General features: G+C 37.3%; 13 non-coding genes across 13 annotated transcripts; all 13 read right to left on the bottom strand.

Moving 5' to 3' along the window:
• Positions 1-1,421: 1,421 nt before the first annotated feature.
• Positions 1,422-1,540, bottom strand: LOC140161459 (5S ribosomal RNA). The gene has a single exon (XR_011860148.1). It is a non-coding gene; the product is annotated as a 5S ribosomal RNA (ribosomal RNA).
• A 1,426-nt stretch (positions 1,541-2,966) lies between these two features.
• LOC140161458 (5S ribosomal RNA) lies at positions 2,967-3,085 on the bottom strand. The gene has a single exon (XR_011860147.1). It is a non-coding gene; the product is annotated as a 5S ribosomal RNA (ribosomal RNA).
• Positions 3,086-4,510: 1,425 nt separating this feature from the next.
• Positions 4,511-4,629, bottom strand: LOC140161457 (5S ribosomal RNA). The gene has a single exon (XR_011860146.1). It is a non-coding gene; the product is annotated as a 5S ribosomal RNA (ribosomal RNA).
• Positions 4,630-6,056: 1,427 nt separating this feature from the next.
• Positions 6,057-6,175, bottom strand: LOC140161456 (5S ribosomal RNA). The gene has a single exon (XR_011860145.1). It is a non-coding gene; the product is annotated as a 5S ribosomal RNA (ribosomal RNA).
• A 1,428-nt stretch (positions 6,176-7,603) lies between these two features.
• On the bottom strand, positions 7,604-7,722 carry LOC140161454 (5S ribosomal RNA). Its single transcript, XR_011860143.1, has one exon. It is a non-coding gene; the product is annotated as a 5S ribosomal RNA (ribosomal RNA).
• Positions 7,723-9,147: 1,425 nt separating this feature from the next.
• On the bottom strand, positions 9,148-9,266 carry LOC140161453 (5S ribosomal RNA). Its single transcript, XR_011860142.1, has one exon. It is a non-coding gene; the product is annotated as a 5S ribosomal RNA (ribosomal RNA).
• A 1,424-nt stretch (positions 9,267-10,690) lies between these two features.
• Positions 10,691-10,809, bottom strand: LOC140161452 (5S ribosomal RNA). Its single transcript, XR_011860141.1, has one exon. It is a non-coding gene; the product is annotated as a 5S ribosomal RNA (ribosomal RNA).
• A 1,425-nt stretch (positions 10,810-12,234) lies between these two features.
• Positions 12,235-12,353, bottom strand: LOC140161451 (5S ribosomal RNA). Its single transcript, XR_011860140.1, has one exon. It is a non-coding gene; the product is annotated as a 5S ribosomal RNA (ribosomal RNA).
• A 1,433-nt stretch (positions 12,354-13,786) lies between these two features.
• On the bottom strand, positions 13,787-13,905 carry LOC140161450 (5S ribosomal RNA). The gene has a single exon (XR_011860139.1). It is a non-coding gene; the product is annotated as a 5S ribosomal RNA (ribosomal RNA).
• A 1,418-nt stretch (positions 13,906-15,323) lies between these two features.
• LOC140161449 (5S ribosomal RNA) lies at positions 15,324-15,442 on the bottom strand. Its single transcript, XR_011860138.1, has one exon. It is a non-coding gene; the product is annotated as a 5S ribosomal RNA (ribosomal RNA).
• Positions 15,443-16,869: 1,427 nt separating this feature from the next.
• On the bottom strand, positions 16,870-16,988 carry LOC140161442 (5S ribosomal RNA). The gene has a single exon (XR_011860132.1). It is a non-coding gene; the product is annotated as a 5S ribosomal RNA (ribosomal RNA).
• Positions 16,989-18,415: 1,427 nt separating this feature from the next.
• On the bottom strand, positions 18,416-18,534 carry LOC140161431 (5S ribosomal RNA). The gene has a single exon (XR_011860122.1). It is a non-coding gene; the product is annotated as a 5S ribosomal RNA (ribosomal RNA).
• Positions 18,535-19,948: 1,414 nt separating this feature from the next.
• On the bottom strand, positions 19,949-20,067 carry LOC140161420 (5S ribosomal RNA). The gene has a single exon (XR_011860111.1). It is a non-coding gene; the product is annotated as a 5S ribosomal RNA (ribosomal RNA).
• Between the last annotated feature and the right edge of the window lie 223 nt (positions 20,068-20,290).

The raw sequence follows: 20,290 nt of genomic DNA, 5'->3' as shown, positions 1-20,290 counted from the left end.
GAAGATGCGAATTTAGCTTACTTATAGCTACAGCATTGACCTTTCTTTCAATCGTTTCCGAAATACTGTGCACAAATTTGTAACATCTTCTCATGAAACTTACAAGTAACTCTAATCAAATTGTGCATGGTTCTGATGAGATTCCAGTCTTTTCATTTTAGGAACTATAATAAATCACGGGTTGCACGTCCGGTCAGCGTAAGTTTACCAAATTTAGCGCCACTTTCACAAAGTAAATTGGTCGTCTTTGGCAAGTCATGAGTAAAATAATTAGAAAAATGTATTATTCCGCCGATTTATCACTTTGGTTCGAGCTATCTTCAGTAGATAGCAAAAAGAAAAAAAAACAAAAAACCTCGCACCACATAAAGCCAACACCCCTTGACACATTAACAAACAAACAAAGTGCGTCATTTTGCATTTTGCAATGGCAAGTCACGAATAAAATTAGAAACGTATTCCGCCGATTTACCACTTTGGTTCAGTAGATAGCAAAAAAAAAATAAAAAAAAAAAAGAAGAAATAAATCGCAACACATAAAACCAACACCCCTTGACATACTAACAAACAAACAAAAATTTAAGCAAACAAACAAACAAACAACATTTTGCATGTTAGATGTGACATGTTTTATTTATTTGATTTTGTACCTGAATCGCATTGACCATGTTGACTTTGTGTAGTCATACACGCACGAGCCAGCATCAAGCGCGTATGCGGTTGAAACAATGACTTCAGCTTACGCGTACGCATTACGCACGTGATACGCATTACAATAGTTATTGTCACCTGACAACAATCACAACAATCCCGGACAGCAGTTTGTCAACACGTGTTTTGAAAATGTTCTGCTCTGTTCAGCTGCAGCTATAGATGATAGGCCTACTGAGATTTCACTCTCATCTAATTACGTCTCATTTATTTTTTCACCACAAGAAAATGCGTCTATAATAATGGGGAAAGGAGGAATTTCTACTTGAACAGTAATTGTTGAAGATGCCTGATCTTTGCAAGTACGTCGTACTCCATAAAAATAGTAAGTTTCAGTAGGATAACTACTTTTTTGTTGATTTGTTTTGATAGGCCTACTGATAAAATTGAAAATCACAGAATTTCAGTTGTGTTGTAGTTTGTTGAATTTATCTCACAATTACCAGTAGGCCTATTATAAAACCGTAAAAAGTGTTGGTCTCCCATGCAGCAGCTGACCACGATCGACTCAATGTTGTTGCTGTGTGGAGGCGCTCTGTGATCTGATAGCCATTAATTTTAAGTTGTTATGCCGTGGTGTTCCAGAAATTGAGAAAAAAAATCCCATTTTGAACAAAGCCGTTTTGTAGATAGAAAAAAATTAATCACAGCAGATAGAGGACACAAAAACGATCAAGAGTAAAAATAAAAAAGAAGGATCAGAATGCAAAAGTCTACAGCACCCGGTATTCCCAGGCGGTCTCCCATCCAAGTACTAACCGGGCCCGACGTTGCTTAACTTCGGTGATCGGACGAGAACCGGTGTATTCAACGTGGTATGGCCGTAGACATTTGAAGATGCGAATTTAGCTTACTTATAGCTACAGCATTGACCTTTCTTTCAATCGTTTCCGAAATACTGTGCACAAATTTGTAACATCTTCTCATGAAACTTACAAGTAACTCTAATCAAATTGTGCATGGTTCTGATGAGATTCCAGTCTTTTCATTTTAGGAACTATAATAAATCACGGGTTGCACGTCCGGTCAGCGTAAGTTTACCAAATTTAGCGCCACTTTCACAAAGTAAATTGGTCGTCTTTGGCAAGTCATGAGTAAAATAATTAGAAAAATGTATTATTCCGCCGATTTATCACTTTGGTTCGAGCTATCTTCAGTAGATAGCAAAAAAAAAAAAAACAAACAAAAAAACCTCGCACCACATAAAGCCAACACCCCTTGACACATTAACAAACAAACAAAGTGCGTCATTTTGCATTTTGCAATGGCAAGTCACGAATAAAATTAGAAACGTATTCCGCCGATTTACCACTTTGGTTCAGTAGATAGCAAAAAAAAAAAAAAAAAAAAGAAGAAATAAATCGCAACACATAAAACCAACACCCCTTGACATACTAACAAACAAACAAAAATTTAAGCAAACAAACAAACAAACAACATTTTGCATGTTAGATGTGACATGTTTTATTTATTTGATTTTGTACCTGAATCGCATTGACCATGTTGACTTTGTGTAGTCATACACGCACGAGCCAGCATCAAGCGCGTATGCGGTTGAAACAATGACTTCAGCTTACGCGTACGCATTACGCACGTGATACGCATTACAATAGTTATTGTCACCTGACAACAATCACAACAATCCCGGACAGCAGTTTGTCAACACGTGTTTTGAAAATGTTCTGCTCTGTTCAGCTGCAGCTATAGATGATAGGCCTACTGAGATTTCACTCTCATCTAATTACGTCTCATTTATTTTTTCACCACAAGAAAATGCGTCTATAATAATGGGGAAAGGAGGAATTTCTACTTGAACAGTAATTGTTGAAGATGCCTGATCTTTGCAAGTACGTCGTACTCCATAAAAATAGTAAGTTTCAGTAGGATAACTACTTTTTTGTTGATTTGTTTTGATAGGCCTACTGATAAAATTGAAAATCACAGAATTTCAGTTGTGTTGTAGTTTGTTGAATTTATCTCACAATTACCAGTAGGCCTATTATAAAACCGTAAAAAGTGTTGGTCTCCCATGCAGCAGCTGACCACGATCGACTCAATGTTGTTGCTGTGTGGAGGCGCTCTGTGATCTGATAGCCATTAATTTTAAGTTGTTATGCCGTGGTGTTCCAGAAATTGAGAAAAAAAATCCCATTTTGAACAAAGCCGTTTTGTAGATAGAAAAAAATTCATCACAGCAGATAGAGGACACAAAAACGATCAAGAGTAAAAATAAAAAAGAAGGATCAGAATGCAAAAGTCTACAGCACCCGGTATTCCCAGGCGGTCTCCCATCCAAGTACTAACCGGGCCCGACGTTGCTTAACTTCGGTGATCGGACGAGAACCGGTGTATTCAACGTGGTATGGCCGTAGACATTTGAAGATGCGAATTTAGCTTACTTATAGCTACAGCATTGACCTTTCTTTCAATCGTTTCCGAAATACTGTGCACAAATTTGTAACATCTTCTCATGAAACTTACAAGTAACTCTAATCAAATTGTGCATGGTTCTGATGAGATTCCAGTCTTTTCATTTTAGGAACTATAATAAATCACGGGTTGCACGTCCGGTCAGCGTAAGTTTACCAAATTTAGCGCCACTTTCACAAAGTAAATTGGTCGTCTTTGGCAAGTCATGAGTAAAATAATTAGAAAAATGTATTATTCCGCCGATTTATCACTTTGGTTCGAGCTATCTTCAGTAGATAAAAAAAAAAAAAAAAACAAACAAAAAACCTCGCACCACATAAAGCCAACACCCCTTGACACATTAACAAACAAACAAAGTGCGTCATTTTGCATTTTGCAATGGCAAGTCACGAATAAAATTAGAAACGTATTCCGCCGATTTACCACTTTGGTTCAGTAGATAGCAAAAAAAAAAAAAAAAAAAAAAAGAAATAAATCGCAACACATAAAACCAACACCCCTTGACATACTAACAAACAAACAAAAATTTAAGCAAACAAACAAACAAACAACATTTTGCATGTTAGATGTGACATGTTTTATTTATTTGATTTTGTACCTGAATCGCATTGACCATGTTGACTTTGTGTAGTCATACACGCACGAGCCAGCATCAAGCGCGTATGCGGTTGAAACAATGACTTCAGCTTACGCGTACGCATTACGCACGTGATACGCATTACAATAGTTATTGTCACCTGACAACAATCACAACAATCCCGGACAGCAGTTTGTCAACACGTGTTTTGAAAATGTTCTGCTCTGTTCAGCTGCAGCTATAGATGATAGGCCTACTGAGATTTCACTCTCATCTAATTACGTCTCATTTATTTTTTCACCACAAGAAAATGCGTCTATAATAATGGGGAAAGGAGGAATTTCTACTTGAACAGTAATTGTTGAAGATGCCTGATCTTTGCAAGTACGTCGTACTCCATAAAAATAGTAAGTTTCAGTAGGATAACTACTTTTTTGTTTTTTTGTTTTGATAGGCCTACTGATAAAATTGAAAATCACAGAATTTCAGTTGTGTTGTAGTTTGTTGAATTTATCTCACAATTACCAGTAGGCCTATTATAAAACCGTAAAAGTGTTGGTCTCCCATGCAGCAGCTGACCACGATCGACTCAATGTTGTTGCTGTGTGGAGGCGCTCTGTGATCTGATAGCCATTAATTTTAAGTTGTTATGCCGTGGTGTTCCAGAAATTGAGAAAAAAAAATCCCATTTTGAACAAAGCCGTTTTGTAGATAGAAAAAAATTAATCACAGCAGATAGAGGACACAAAAACGATCAAGAGTAAAAATAAAAAAGAAGGATCAGAATGCAAAAGTCTACAGCACCCGGTATTCCCAGGCGGTCTCCCATCCAAGTACTAACCGGGCCCGACGTTGCTTAACTTCGGTGATCGGACGAGAACCGGTGTATTCAACGTGGTATGGCCGTAGACATTTGAAGATGCGAATTTAGCTTACTTATAGCTACAGCATTGACCTTTCTTTCAATCGTTTCCGAAATACTGTGCACAAATTTGTAACATCTTCTCATGAAACTTACAAGTAACTCTAATCAAATTGTGCATGGTTCTGATGAGATTCCAGTCTTTTCATTTTAGGAACTATAATAAATCACGGGTTGCACGTCCGGTCAGCGTAAGTTTACCAAATTTAGCGCCACTTTCACAAAGTAAATTGGTCGTCTTTGGCAAGTCATGAGTAAAATAATTAGAAAAATGTATTATTCCGCCGATTTATCACTTTGGTTCGAGCTATCTTCAGTAGATAGCAAAAAAGAAAAAAAAACAAACAAAAAACCACACACCACATAAAGCCAACACCCCTTGACACATTAACAAACAAACAAAGTGCGTCATTTTGCATTTTGCAATGGCAAGTCACGAATAAAATTAGAAACGTATTCCGCCGATTTACCACTTTGGTTCAGTAGATAGCAAAAAAAAAAAAAAAAAAAAAAGAAATAAATCGCAACACATAAAACCAACACCCCTTGACATACTAACAAACAAACAAAAATTTAAGCAAACAAACAAACAAACAACATTTTGCATGTTAGATGTGACATGTTTTATTTATTTGATTTTGTACCTGAATCGCATTGACCATGTTGACTTTGTGTAGTCATACACGCACGAGCCAGCATCAAGCGCGTATGCGGTTGAAACAATGACTTCAGCTTACGCGTACGCATTACGCACGTGATACGCATTACAATAGTTATTGTCACCTGACAACAATCACAACAATCCCGGACAGCAGTTTGTCAACACGTGTTTTGAAAATGTTCTGCTCTGTTCAGCTGCAGCTATAGATGATAGGCCTACTGAGATTTCACTCTCATCTAATTACGTCTCATTTATTTTTTCACCACAAGAAAATGCGTCTATAATAATGGGGAAAGGAGGAATTTCTACTTGAACAGTAATTGTTGAAGATGCCTGATCTTTGCAAGTACGTCGTACTCCATAAAAATAGTAAGTTTCAGTAGGATAACTACTTTTTTGTTGATTTGTTTTGATAGGCCTACTGATAAAATTGAAAATCACAGAATTTCAGTTGTGTTGTAGTTTGTTGAATTTATCTCACAATTACCAGTAGGCCTATTATAAAACCGTAAAAAGTGTTGGTCTCCCATGCAGCAGCTGACCACGATCGACTCAATGTTGTTGCTGTGTGGAGGCGCTCTGTGATCTGATAGCCATTAATTTTAAGTTGTTATGCCGTGGTGTTCCAGAAATTGAGAAAAAAAAATCCCATTTTGAACAAAGCCGTTTTGTAGATAGAAAAAAATTCATCACAGCAGATAGAGGACACAAAAACGATCAAGAGTAAAAATAAAAAAGAAGGATCAGAATGCAAAAGTCTACAGCACCCGGTATTCCCAGGCGGTCTCCCATCCAAGTACTAACCGGGCCCGACGTTGCTTAACTTCGGTGATCGGACGAGAACCGGTGTATTCAACGTGGTATGGCCGTAGACATTTGAAGATGCGAATTTAGCTTACTTATAGCTACAGCATTGACCTTTCTTTCAATCGTTTCCGAAATACTGTGCACAAATTTGTAACATCTTCTCATGAAACTTACAAGTAACTCTAATCAAATTGTGCATGGTTCTGATGAGATTCCAGTCTTTTCATTTTAGGAACTATAATAAATCACGGGTTGCACGTCCGGTCAGCGTAAGTTTACCAAATTTAGCGCCACTTTCACAAAGTAAATTGGTCGTCTTTGGCAAGTCATGAGTAAAATAATTAGAAAAATGTATTATTCCGCCGATTTATCACTTTGGTTCGAGCTATCTTCAGTAGATAGCAAAAAAGAAAAAAAAAACAAAAAAAAAACCTCGCACCACATAAAGCCAACACCCCTTGACACATTAACAAACAAACAAAGTGCGTCATTTTGCATTTTGCAATGGCAAGTCACGAATAAAATTAGAAACGTATTCCGCCGATTTACCACTTTGGTTCAGTAGATAGCAAAAAAAAAAAAAAAAAAAAAAAGAAATAAATCGCAACACATAAAACCAACACCCCTTGACATACTAACAAACAAACAAAAATTTAAGCAAACAAACAAACAAACAACATTTTGCATGTTAGATGTGACATGTTTTATTTATTTGATTTTGTACCTGAATCGCATTGACCATGTTGACTTTGTGTAGTCATACACGCACGAGCCAGCATCAAGCGCGTATGCGGTTGAAACAATGACTTCAGCTTACGCGTACGCATTACGCACGTGATACGCATTACAATAGTTATTGTCACCTGACAACAATCACAACAATCCCGGACAGCAGTTTGTCAACACGTGTTTTGAAAATGTTCTGCTCTGTTCAGCTGCAGCTATAGATGATAGGCCTACTGAGATTTCACTCTCATCTAATTACGTCTCATTTATTTTTTCACCACAAGAAAATGCGTCTATAATAATGGGGAAAGGAGGAATTTCTACTTGAACAGTAATTGTTGAAGATGCCTGATCTTTGCAAGTACGTCGTACTCCATAAAAATAGTAAGTTTCAGTAGGATAACTACTTTTTTGTTGATTTGTTTTGATAGGCCTACTGATAAAATTGAAAATCACAGAATTTCAGTTGTGTTGTAGTTTGTTGAATTTATCTCACAATTACCAGTAGGCCTATTATAAAACCGTAAAAAGTGTTGGTCTCCCATGCAGCAGCTGACCACGATCGACTCAATGTTGTTGCTGTGTGGAGGCGCTCTGTGATCTGATAGCCATTAATTTTAAGTTGTTATGCCGTGGTGTTCCAGAAATTGAGAAAAAAAATCCCATTTTGAACAAAGCCGTTTTGTAGATAGAAAAAAATTCATCACAGCAGATAGAGGACACAAAAACGATCAAGAGTAAAAATAAAAAAGAAGGATCAGAATGCAAAAGTCTACAGCACCCGGTATTCCCAGGCGGTCTCCCATCCAAGTACTAACCGGGCCCGACGTTGCTTAACTTCGGTGATCGGACGAGAACCGGTGTATTCAACGTGGTATGGCCGTAGACATTTGAAGATGCGAATTTAGCTTACTTATAGCTACAGCATTGACCTTTCTTTCAATCGTTTCCGAAATACTGTGCACAAATTTGTAACATCTTCTCATGAAACTTACAAGTAACTCTAATCAAATTGTGCATGGTTCTGATGAGATTCCAGTCTTTTCATTTTAGGAACTATAATAAATCACGGGTTGCACGTCCGGTCAGCGTAAGTTTACCAAATTTAGCGCCACTTTCACAAAGTAAATTGGTCGTCTTTGGCAAGTCATGAGTAAAATAATTAGAAAAATGTATTATTCCGCCGATTTATCACTTTGGTTCGAGCTATCTTCAGTAGATAAAAAAAAAGAAAAAAAAAACAAAAAACCTCGCACCACATAAAGCCAACACCCCTTGACACATTAACAAACAAACAAAGTGCGTCATTTTGCATTTTGCAATGGCAAGTCACGAATAAAATTAGAAACGTATTCCGCCGATTTACCACTTTGGTTCAGTAGATAGCAAAAAAAAAAAAAAAAAAAAGAAGAAATAAATCGCAACACATAAAACCAACACCACCTTGACATACTAACAAACAAACAAAAATTTAAGCAAACAAACAAACAAACAACATTTTGCATGTTAGATGTGACATGTTTTATTTATTTGATTTTGTACCTGAATCGCATTGACCATGTTGACTTTGTGTAGTCATACACGCACGAGCCAGCATCAAGCGCGTATGCGGTTGAAACAATGACTTCAGCTTACGCGTACGCATTACGCACGTGATACGCATTACAATAGTTATGTCACCTGACAACAATCACAACAATCCCGGACAGCAGTTTGTCAACACGTGTTTTGAAAATGTTCTGCTCTGTTCAGCTGCAGCTATAGATGATAGGCCTACTGAGATTTCACTCTCATCTAATTACGTCTCATTTATTTTTTCACCACAAGAAAATGCGTCTATAATAATGGGGAAAGGAGGAATTTCTACTTGAACAGTAATTGTTGAAGATGCCTGATCTTTGCAAGTACGTCGTACTCCATAAAAATAGTAAGTTTCAGTAGGATAACTACTTTTTTGTTGATTTGTTTTGATAGGCCTACTGATAAAATTGAAAATCACAGAATTTCAGTTGTGTTGTAGTTTGTTGAATTTATCTCACAATTACCAGTAGGCCTATTATAAAACCGTAAAAAGTGTTGGTCTCCCATGCAGCAGCTGACCACGATCGACTCAATGTTGTTGCTGTGTGGAGGCGCTCTGTGATCTGATAGCCATTAATTTTAAGTTGTTATGCCGTGGTGTTCCAGAAATTGAGAAAAAAAATCCCATTTTGAACAAAGCCGTTTTGTAGATAGAAAAAAATTCATCACAGCAGATAGAGGACACAAAAACGATCAAGAGTAAAAATAAAAAAAGAAGGATCAGAATGCAAAAGTCTACAGCACCCGGTATTCCCAGGCGGTCTCCCATCCAAGTACTAACCGGGCCCGACGTTGCTTAACTTCGGTGATCGGACGAGAACCGGTGTATTCAACGTGGTATGGCCGTAGACATTTGAAGATGCGAATTTAGCTTACTTATAGCTACAGCATTGACCTTTCTTTCAATCGTTTCCGAAATACTGTGCACAAATTTGTAACATCTTCTCATGAAACTTACAAGTAACTCTAATCAAATTGTGCATGGTTCTGATGAGATTCCAGTCTTTTCATTTTAGGAACTATAATAAATCACGGGTTGCACGTCCGGTCAGCGTAAGTTTACCAAATTTAGCGCCACTTTCACAAAGTAAATTGGTCGTCTTTGGCAAGTCATGAGTAAAATAATTAGAAAAATGTATTATTCCGCCGATTTATCACTTTGGTTCGAGCTATCTTCAGTAGATAGCAAAAAAGAAAAAACAAACAAAAAACCTCGCACCACATAAAGCCAACACCCCTTGACACATTAACAAACAAACAAAGTGCGTCATTTTGCATTTTGCAATGGCAAGTCACGAATAAAATTAGAAACGTATTCCGCCGATTTACCACTTTGGTTCAGTAGATAGCAAAAAAAAAAAAAAAAAAGAAGAAATAAATCGCAACACATAAAACCAACACCCCTTGACATACTAACAAACAAACAAAAATTTAAGCAAACAAACAAACAAACAACATTTTGCATGTTAGATGTGACATGTTTTATTTATTTGATTTTGTACCTGAATCGCATTGACCATGTTGACTTTGTGTAGTCATACACGCACGAGCCAGCATCAAGCGCGTATGCGGTTGAAACAATGACTTCAGCTTACGTACGCATTACGCACGTGATACGCATTACAATAGTTATTGTCACCTGACAACAATCACAACAATCCCGGACAGCAGTTTGTCAACACGTGTTTTGAAAATGTTCTGCTCTGTTCAGCTGCAGCTATAGATGATAGGCCTACTGAGATTTCACTCTCATCTAATTACGTCTCATTTATTTTTTCACCACCACAAGAAAATGCGTCTATAATAATGGGGAAAGGAGGAATTTCTACTTGAACAGTAATTGTTGAAGATGCCTGATCTTTGCAAGTACGTCGTACTCCATAAAAATAGTAAGTTTCAGTAGGATAACTACTTTTTGTTGATTTGTTTTGATAGGCCTACTGATAAAATTGAAAATCACAGAATTTCAGTTGTGTTGTAGTTTGTTGAATTTATCTCACAATTACCAGTAGGCCTATTATAAAACCGTAAAAAGTGTTGGTCTCCCATGCAGCAGCTGACCACGATCGACTCAATGTTGTTGCTGTGTGGAGGCGCTCTGTGATCTGATAGCCATTAATTTTAAGTTGTTATGCCGTGGTGTTCCAGAAATTGAGAAAAAAAAAAATCCCATTTTGAACAAAGCCGTTTTGTAGATAGAAAAAATTCATCACAGCAGATAGAGGACACCCAAACGATCAAGAGTGAAAAACAAGAAGAAGGATCAGAATGCAAAAGTCTACAGCACCCGGTATTCCCAGGCGGTCTCCCATCCAAGTACTAACCGGGCCCGACGTTGCTTAACTTCGGTGATCGGACGAGAACCGGTGTATTCAACGTGGTATGGCCGTAGACATTTGAAGATGCGAATTTAGCTTACTTATAGCTACAGCATTGACCTTTCTTTCAATCGTTTCCGAAATACTGTGCACAAATTTGTAACATCTTCTCATGAAACTTACAAGTAACTCTAATCAAATTGTGCATGGTTCTGATGAGATTCCAGTCTTTTCATTTTAGGAACTATAATAAATCACGGGTTGCACGTCCGGTCAGCGTAAGTTTACCAAATTTAGCGCCACTTTCACAAAGTAAATTGGTCGTCTTTGGCAAGTCATGAGTAAAATAATTAGAAAAATGTATTATTCCGCCGATTTATCACTTTGGTTCGAGCTATCTTCAGTAGATAGCAAAAAAAAAAAAAAACAAACAAAAAACCTCGCACCACATAAAGCCAACACCCCTTGACACATTAACAAACAAACAAAGTGCGTCATTTTGCATTTTGCAATGGCAAGTCACGAATAAAATTAGAAACGTATTCCGCCGATTTACCACTTTGGTTCAGTAGATAGCAAAAAAAAAAAAAAAAAAGAAGAAATAAATCGCAACACATAAAAACAACAACCCATTGACATACTAACAAACAAACAAAAATTTAAGCAAACAAACAAACAAACAACATTTTGCATGTTAGATGTGACATGTTTTATTTATTTGATTTTGTACCTGAATCGCATTGACCATGTTGACTTTGTGTAGTCATACACGCACGAGCCAGCATCAAGCGCGTATGCGGTTGAAACAATGACTTCAGCTTACGCGTACGCATTACGCACGTGATACGCATTACAATAGTTATTGTCACCTGACAACAATCACAACAATCCCGGACAGCAGTTTGTCAACACGTGTTTTGAAAATGTTCTGCTCTGTTCAGCTGCAGCTATAGATGATAGGCCTACTGAGATTTCACTCTCATCTAATTACGTCTCATTTATTTTTTCACCACAAGAAAATGCGTCTATAATAATGGGGAAAGGAGGAATTTCTACTTGAACAGTAATTGTTGAAGATGCCTGATCTTTGCAAGTACGTCGTACTCCATAAAAATAGTAAGTTTCAGTAGGATAACTACTTTTTTGTTGATTTGTTTTGATAGGCCTACTGATAAAATTGAAAATCACAGAATTTCAGTTGTGTTGTAGTTTGTTGAATTTATCTCACAATTACCAGTAGGCCTATTATAAAACCGTAAAAAGTGTTGGTCTCCCATGCAGCAGCTGACCACGATCGACTCAATGTTGTTGCTGTGTGGAGGCGCTCTGTGATCTGATAGCCATTAATTTTAAGTTGTTATGCCGTGGTGTTCCAGAAATTGAGAAAAAAAATCCCATTTTGAACAAAGCCGTTTTGTAGATAGAAAAAAATTCATCACAGCAGATAGAGGACACAAAAACGATCAAGAGTAAAAATAAAAAAGAAGGATCAGAATGCAAAAGTCTACAGCACCCGGTATTCCCAGGCGGTCTCCCATCCAAGTACTAACCGGGCCCGACGTTGCTTAACTTCGGTGATCGGACGAGAACCGGTGTATTCAACGTGGTATGGCCGTAGACATTTGAAGATGCGAATTTAGCTTACTTATAGCTACAGCATTGACCTTTCTTTCAATCGTTTCCGAAATACTGTGCACAAATTTGTAACATCTTCTCATGAAACTTACAAGTAACTCTAATCAAATTGTGCATGGTTCTGATGAGATTCCAGTCTTTTCATTTTAGGAACTATAATAAATCACGGGTTGCACGTCCGGTCAGCGTAAGTTTACCAAATTTAGCGCCACTTTCACAAAGTAAATTGGTCGTCTTTGGCAAGTCATGAGTAAAATAATTAGAAAAATGTATTATTCCGCCGATTTATCACTTTGGTTCGAGCTATCTTCAGTAGATAGCAAAAAGAAAAAAAAACAAACAAAAAACCTCGCACCACATAAAGCCAACACCCCTTGACACATTAACAAACAAACAAAGTGCGTCATTTTGCATTTTGCAATGGCAAGTCACGAATAAAATTAGAAACGTATTCCGCCGATTTACCACTTTGGTTCAGTAGATAGCAAAAAAAAAAAAAAAAAAAAAGAAGAAATAAATCGCAACACATAAAACCAACACCCCTTGACATACTAACAAACAAACAAAAAAAATTTAAGCAAACAAACAAACAAACAACATTTTGCATGTTAGATGTGACATGTTTTATTTATTTGATTTTGTACCTGAATCGCATTGACCATGTTGACTTTGTGTAGTCATACACGCACGAGCCAGCATCAAGCGCGTATGCGGTTGAAACAATGACTTCAGCTTACGCGTACGCATTACGCACGTGATACGCATTACAATAGTTATTGTCACCTGACAACAATCACAACAATCCCGGACAGCAGTTTGTCAACACGTGTTTTGAAAATGTTCTGCTCTGTTCAGCTGCAGCTATAGATGATAGGCCTACTGAGATTTCACTCTCATCTAATTACGTCTCATTTATTTTTTCACCACAAGAAAATGCGTCTATAATAATGGGGAAAGGAGGAATTTCTACTTGAACAGTAATTGTTGAAGATGCCTGATCTTTGCAAGTACGTCGTACTCCATAAAAATAGTAAGTTTCAGTAGGATAACTACTTTTTGTTGATTTGTTTTGATAGGCCTACTGATAAAATTGAAAATCACAGAATTTCAGTTGTGTTGTAGTTTGTTGAATTTATCTCACAATTACCAGTAGGCCTATTATAAAACCGTAAAAAGTGTTGGTCTCCCATGCAGCAGCTGACCACGATCGACTCAATGTTGTTGCTGTGTGGAGGCGCTCTGTGATCTGATAGGATAGCCATTAATTTTAAGTTGTTATGCCGTGGTGTTCCAGAAATTGAGAAAAAAAATCCCATTTTGAACAAAGCCGTTTTGTAGATAGAAAAAAATTCATCACAGCAGATAGAGGACACAAAAACGATCAAGAGTAAAAATAAAAAGAAGGATCAGAATGCAAAAGTCTACAGCACCCGGTATTCCCAGGCGGTCTCCCATCCAAGTACTAACCGGGCCCGACGTTGCTTAACTTCGGTGATCGGACGAGAACCGGTGTATTCAACGTGGTATGGCCGTAGACATTTGAAGATGCGAATTTAGCTTACTTATAGCTACAGCATTGACCTTTCTTTCAATCGTTTCCGAAATACTGTGCACAAATTTGTAACATCTTCTCATGAAACTTACAAGTAACTCTAATCAAATTGTGCATGGTTCTGATGAGATTCCAGTCTTTTCATTTTAGGAACTATAATAAATCACGGGTTGCACGTCCGGTCAGCGTAAGTTTACCAAATTTAGCGCCACTTTCACAAAGTAAATTGGTCGTCTTTGGCAAGTCATGAGTAAAATAATTAGAAAAATGTATTATTCCGCCGATTTATCACTTTGGTTCGAGCTATCTTCAGTAGATAGCAAAAAAAAAAAAAACAAACAAAAAACCTCGCACCACATAAAGCCAACACCCCTTGACACATTAACAAACAAACAAAGTGCGTCATTTTGCATTTTGCAATGGCAAGTCACGAATAAAATTAGAAACGTATTCCGCCGATTTACCACTTTGGTTCAGTAGATAGCAAAAAAAAAAAAAAAAAAAAGAAATAAATCGCAACACATAAAACCAACACCCCTTGACATACTAACAAACAAACAAAAATTTAAGCAAACAAACAAACAAACAACATTTTGCATGTTAGATGTGACATGTTTTATTTATTTGATTTTGTACCTGAATCGCATTGACCATGTTGACTTTGTGTAGTCATACACGCACGAGCCAGCATCAAGCGCGTATGCGGTTGAAACAATGACTTCAGCTTACGCGTACGCATTACGCACGTGATACGCATTACAATAGTTATTGTCACCTGACAACAATCACAACAATCCCGGACAGCAGTTTGTCAACACGTGTTTTGAAAATGTTCTGCTCTGTTCAGCTGCAGCTATAGATGATAGGCCTACTGAGATTTCACTCTCATCTAATTACGTCTCATTTATTTTTTCACCACAAGAAAATGCGTCTATAATAATGGGGAAAGGAGGAATTTCTACTTGAACAGTAATTGTTGAAGATGCCTGATCTTTGCAAGTACGTCGTACTCCATAAAAATAGTAAGTTTCAGTAGGATAACTACTTTTTTGTTGATTTGTTTTGATACTACTGATAAAATTGAAAATCACACATTTCAGTTGTGTTGTAGTTTGTTGAATTTATCTCACAATTACCAGTAGGCCTATTATAAAACCGTAAAAAGTGTTGGTCTCCCATGCAGCAGCTGACCACGATCGACTCAATGTTGTTGCTGTGTGGAGGCGCTCTGTGATCTGATAGCCATTAATTTTAAGTTGTTATGCCGTGGTGTTCCAGAAATTGAGGAAAAAAATCCCATTTTGAACAAAGCCGTTTTGTAGATAGAAAAAATTTCATCACAGCAGATAGAGGACACAAAAACGATCAAGAGTAAAAATAAAAAAGAAGGATCAGAATGCAAAAGTCTACAGCACCCGGTATTCCCAGGCGGTCTCCCATCCAAGTACTAACCGGGCCCGACGTTGCTTAACTTCGGTGATCGGACGAGAACCGGTGTATTCAACGTGGTATGGCCGTAGACATTTGAAGATGCGAATTTAGCTTACTTATAGCTACAGCATTGACCTTTCTTTCAATCGTTTCCGAAATACTGTGCACAAATTTGTAACATCTTCTCATGAAACTTACAAGTAACTCTAATCAAATTGTGCATGGTTCTGATGAGATTCCAGTCTTTTCATTTTAGGAACTATAATAAATCACGGGTTGCACGTCCGGTCAGCGTAAGTTTACCAAATTTAGCGCCACTTTCACAAAGTAAATTGGTCGTCTTTGGCAAGTCATGAGTAAAATAATTAGAAAAATGTATTATTCCGCCGATTTATCACTTTGGTTCGAGCTATCTTCAGTAGATAGCAAAAAAGAAAAAAACAAACAAAAAACCTCGCACCACATAAAGCCAACACCCCTTGACACATTAACAAACAAACAAAGTGCGTCATTTTGCATTTTGCAATGGCAAGTCACGAATAAAATTAGAAACGTATTCCGCCGATTTACCACTTTGGTTCAGTAGATAGCAAAAAAAAAAAAAAAAAAAAGAAGAAATAAATCGCAACACATAAAACCAACACCCCTTGACATACTAACAAACAAACAAAAATTTAAGCAAACAAACAAACAAACAACATTTTGCATGTTAGATGTGACATGTTTTATTTATTTGATTTTGTACCTGAATCGCATTGACCATGTTGACTTTGTGTAGTCATACACGCACGAGCCAGCATCAAGCGCGTATGCGGTTGAAACAATGACTTCAGCTTACGCGTACGCATTACGCACGTGATACGCATTACAATAGTTATTGTCACCTGACAACAATCACAACAATCCCGGACAGCAGTTTGTCAACACGTGTTTTGAAAATGTTCTGCTCTGTTCAGCTGCAGCTATAGATGATAGGCCTACTGAGATTTCACTCTCATCTAATTACGTCTCATTTATTTTTTCACCACAAGAAAATGCGTCTATAATAATGGGGAAAGGAGGAATTTCTACTTGAACAGTAATTGTTGAAGATGCCTGATCTTTGCAAGTACGTCGTACTCCATAAAAATAGTAAGTTTCAGTAGGATAACTACTTTTTTTTGTTGATTTGTTTTGATACTGATAAAATTGAAAATCACAGAATTTCAGTTGTGTTGTAGTTTGTTGAATTTATCTCACAATTACCAGTAGGCCTATTATAAAACCGTAAAAAGTTTTGGTCTCCCATGCAGCAGCTGACCACGATCGACTCAATGTTGTTGCTGTGTGGAGGCGCTCTGTGATCTGATAGGATAGCCATTAATTTTAAGTTGTTATGCCGTGGTGTTCCAGAAATTGAGGAAAAAAAATCCCATTTTGAACAAAGCCGTTTTGTAGATAGAAAAAAATTAATCACAGCAGATAGAGGACACAAAAACGATCAAGAGTAAAAATAAAAAAGAAGGATCAGAATGCAAAAGTCTACAGCACCCGGTATTCCCAGGCGGTCTCCCATCCAAGTACTAACCGGGCCCGACGTTGCTTAACTTCGGTGATCGGACGAGAACCGGTGTATTCAACGTGGTATGGCCGTAGACATTTGAAGATGCGAATTTAGCTTACTTATAGCTACAGCATTGACCTTTCTTTCAATCGTTTCCGAAATACTGTGCACAAATTTGTAACATCTTCTCATGAAACTTACAAGTAACTCTAATCAAATTGTGCATGGTTCTGATGAGATTCCAGTCTTTTCATTTTAGGAACTATAATAAATCACGGGTTGCACGTCCGGTCAGCGTAAGTTTACCAAATTTAGCGCCACTTTCACAAAGTAAATTGGTCGTCTTTGGCAAGTCATGAGTAAAATAATTAGAAAATGTATTATTCCGCCGATTTATCACTTTGGTTCGAGCTATCTTCAGTAGATAGCAAAAAAGAAAAAAAAAAACAAACAAAAAACCTCGCACCACATAAAGCCAACACCCCTTGACACATTAACAAACAAACAAAGTGCGTCATTTTGCATTTTGCAATGGCAAGTCACGAATAAAATTAGAAACGTATTCCGCCGATTTACCACTTTGGTTCAGTAGATAGCAAAAAAAAAAAAAAAAAAAAAAAAAAAAAAATCCACAAATAAAACCAACAAAACCATGACATACTAACAAACAAACAAAAATTTAAGCAAACAAACAAACAAACAACATTTTGCATGTTAGATGTGACATGTTTTATTTATTTGATTTTGTACCTGAATCGCATTGACCATGTTGACTTTGTGTAGTCATACACGCACGAGCCAGCATCAAGCGCGTATGCGGTTGAAACAATGACTTCAGCTTACGCGTACGCATTACGCACGTGATACGCATTACAATAGTTATTGTCACCTGACAACAATCACAACAATCCCGGACAGCAGTTTGTCAACACGTGTTTTGAAAATGTTCTGCTCTGTTCAGCTGCAGCTATAGATGATAGGCCTACTGAGATTTCACTCTCATCTAATTACGTCTCATTTATTTTTTCACCACAAGAAAATGCGTCTATAATAATGGGGAAAGGAGGAATTTCTACTTGAACAGTAATTGTTGAAGATGCCTGATCTTTGCAAGTACGTCGTACTCCATAAAAATAGTAAGTTTCAGTAGGATAACTACTTTTTTGTTGATTTGTTTTGATACTGATAAAATTGAAAATCACAGAATTTCAGTTGTGTTGTAGTTTGTTGAATTTATCTCACAATTACCAGTAGGCCTATTATAAAACCGTAAAAAGTTTTGGTCTCCCATGCAGCAGCTGACCACGATCGACTCAATGTTGTTGCTGTGTGGAGGCGCTCTGTGATCTGATAGGATAGCCATTAATTTTAAGTTGTTATGCCGTGGTGTTCCAGAAATTGAGGAAAAAAAATCCCATTTTGAACAAAGCCGTTTTGTAGATAGAAAAAAATTAATCACAGCAGATAGAGGACACAAAAACGATCAAGAGTAAAAATAAAAAAGAAGTATCAGAATGCAAAAGTCTACAGCACCCGGTATTCCCAGGCGGTCTCCCATCCAAGTACTAACCGGGCCCGACGTTGCTTAACTTCGGTGATCGGACGAGAACCGGTGTATTCAACGTGGTATGGCCGTAGACATTTGAAGATGCGAATTTAGCTTACTTATAGCTACAGCATTGACCTTTCTTTCAATCGTTTCCGAAATACTGTGCACAAATTTGTAACATCTTCTCATGAAACTTACAAGTAACTCTAATCAAATTGTGCATGGTTCTGATGAGATTCCAGTCTTTTCATTTTAGGAACTATAATAAATCACGGGTTGCACGTCCGGTCAGCGTAAGTTTACCAAATTTAGCGCCACTTTCACAAAGTAAATTGGTCGTCTTTGGCAAGTCATGAGTAAAATAATTAGAAAAATGTATTATTCCGCCGATTTATCACTTTGGTTCGAGCTATCTTCAGTAGATAGCAAAAAAAAAAAACAAACAAAAAACCTCGCACCACATAAAGCCAACACCCCTTGACACATTAACAAACAAACAAAGTGCGTCATTTTGCATTTTGCAATGGCAAGTCACGAATAAAATTAGAAACGTATTCCGCCGATTTACCACTTTGGTTCAGTAGATAGCAAAAAAAAAAAAAAAAAAAATAAATCGCAACACATAAAACCAACACCCCTTGACATACTAACAAACAAACAAAAATTTAAGCAAACAAACAAACAAACAACATTTTGCATGTTAGATGTGACATGTTTTATTTATTTGATTTTGTACCTGAATCGCATTGACCATGTTGACTTTGTGTAGTCATACACGCACGAGCCAGCATCAAGCGCGTATGCGGTTGAAACAATGACTTCAGCTTACGCGTACGCATTACGCACGTGATACGCATTACAATAGTTATTGTCACCTGACAACAATCACAACAATCCCGGACAGCAGTTTGTCAACACGTGTTTTGAAAATGTTCTGCTCTGTTCAGCTGCAGCTATAGATGATAGGCCTACTGAGATTTCACTCTCATCTAATTACGTCTCATTTATTTTTTCACCACAAGAAAATGCGTCTATAATAATGGGGAAAGGAGGAATTTCTACTTGAACAGTAATTGTTGAAGATGCCTGATCTTTGCAAGTACGTCGTACTCCATAAAAATAGTAAGTTTCAGTAGGATAACTACTTTTTTTTTTTTGTTTTGATACTGATAAAATTGAAAATCACAGAATTTCAGTTGTGTTGTAGTTTGTTGAATTTATCTCACAATTACCAGTAGGCCTATTATAAAACCGTAAAAAGTTTTGGTCTCCCATGCAGCAGCTGACCACGATCGACTCAATGTTGTTGCTGTGTGGAGGCGCTCTGTGATCTGATAGGATAGCCATTAATTTTAAGTTGTTATGCCGTGGTGTTCCAGAAATTGAGGAAAAAAAATCCCATTTTGAACAAAGCCGTTTTGTAGATAGAAAAAAATTAATCACAGCAGATAGAGGACACAAAAACGATCAAGAGTAAAAATAAAAAAAAAGGATCAGAATGCAAAAGTCTACAGCACCCGGTATTCCCAGGCGGTCTCCCATCCAAGTACTAACCGGGCCCGACGTTGCTTAACTTCGGTGATCGGACGAGAACCGGTGTATTCAACGTGGTATGGCCGTAGACATTTGAAGATGCGAATTTAGCTTACTTATAGCTACAGCATTGACCTTTCTTTCAATCGTTTCCGAAATACTGTGCACAAATTTGTAACATCTTCTCATGAAACTTACAAGTAACTCTAATCAAATTGTGCATGGTTCTGATGAGATTCCAGTCTTTTCATTTTAGGAACTATAATAAATCACGGGTTGCACGTCCGGTCAGCGTAAGTTTACCAAATTTAGCG

The sequence above is a fragment of the Amphiura filiformis genome, chromosome 9, assembly GCF_039555335.1.
Source record: "Amphiura filiformis chromosome 9, Afil_fr2py, whole genome shotgun sequence".
In the NCBI taxonomy this organism is placed as follows: Eukaryota; Metazoa; Echinodermata; class Ophiuroidea; order Amphilepidida; family Amphiuridae; genus Amphiura; species Amphiura filiformis.
This window is presented reverse-complemented; position numbering and strand designations above follow the sequence as displayed.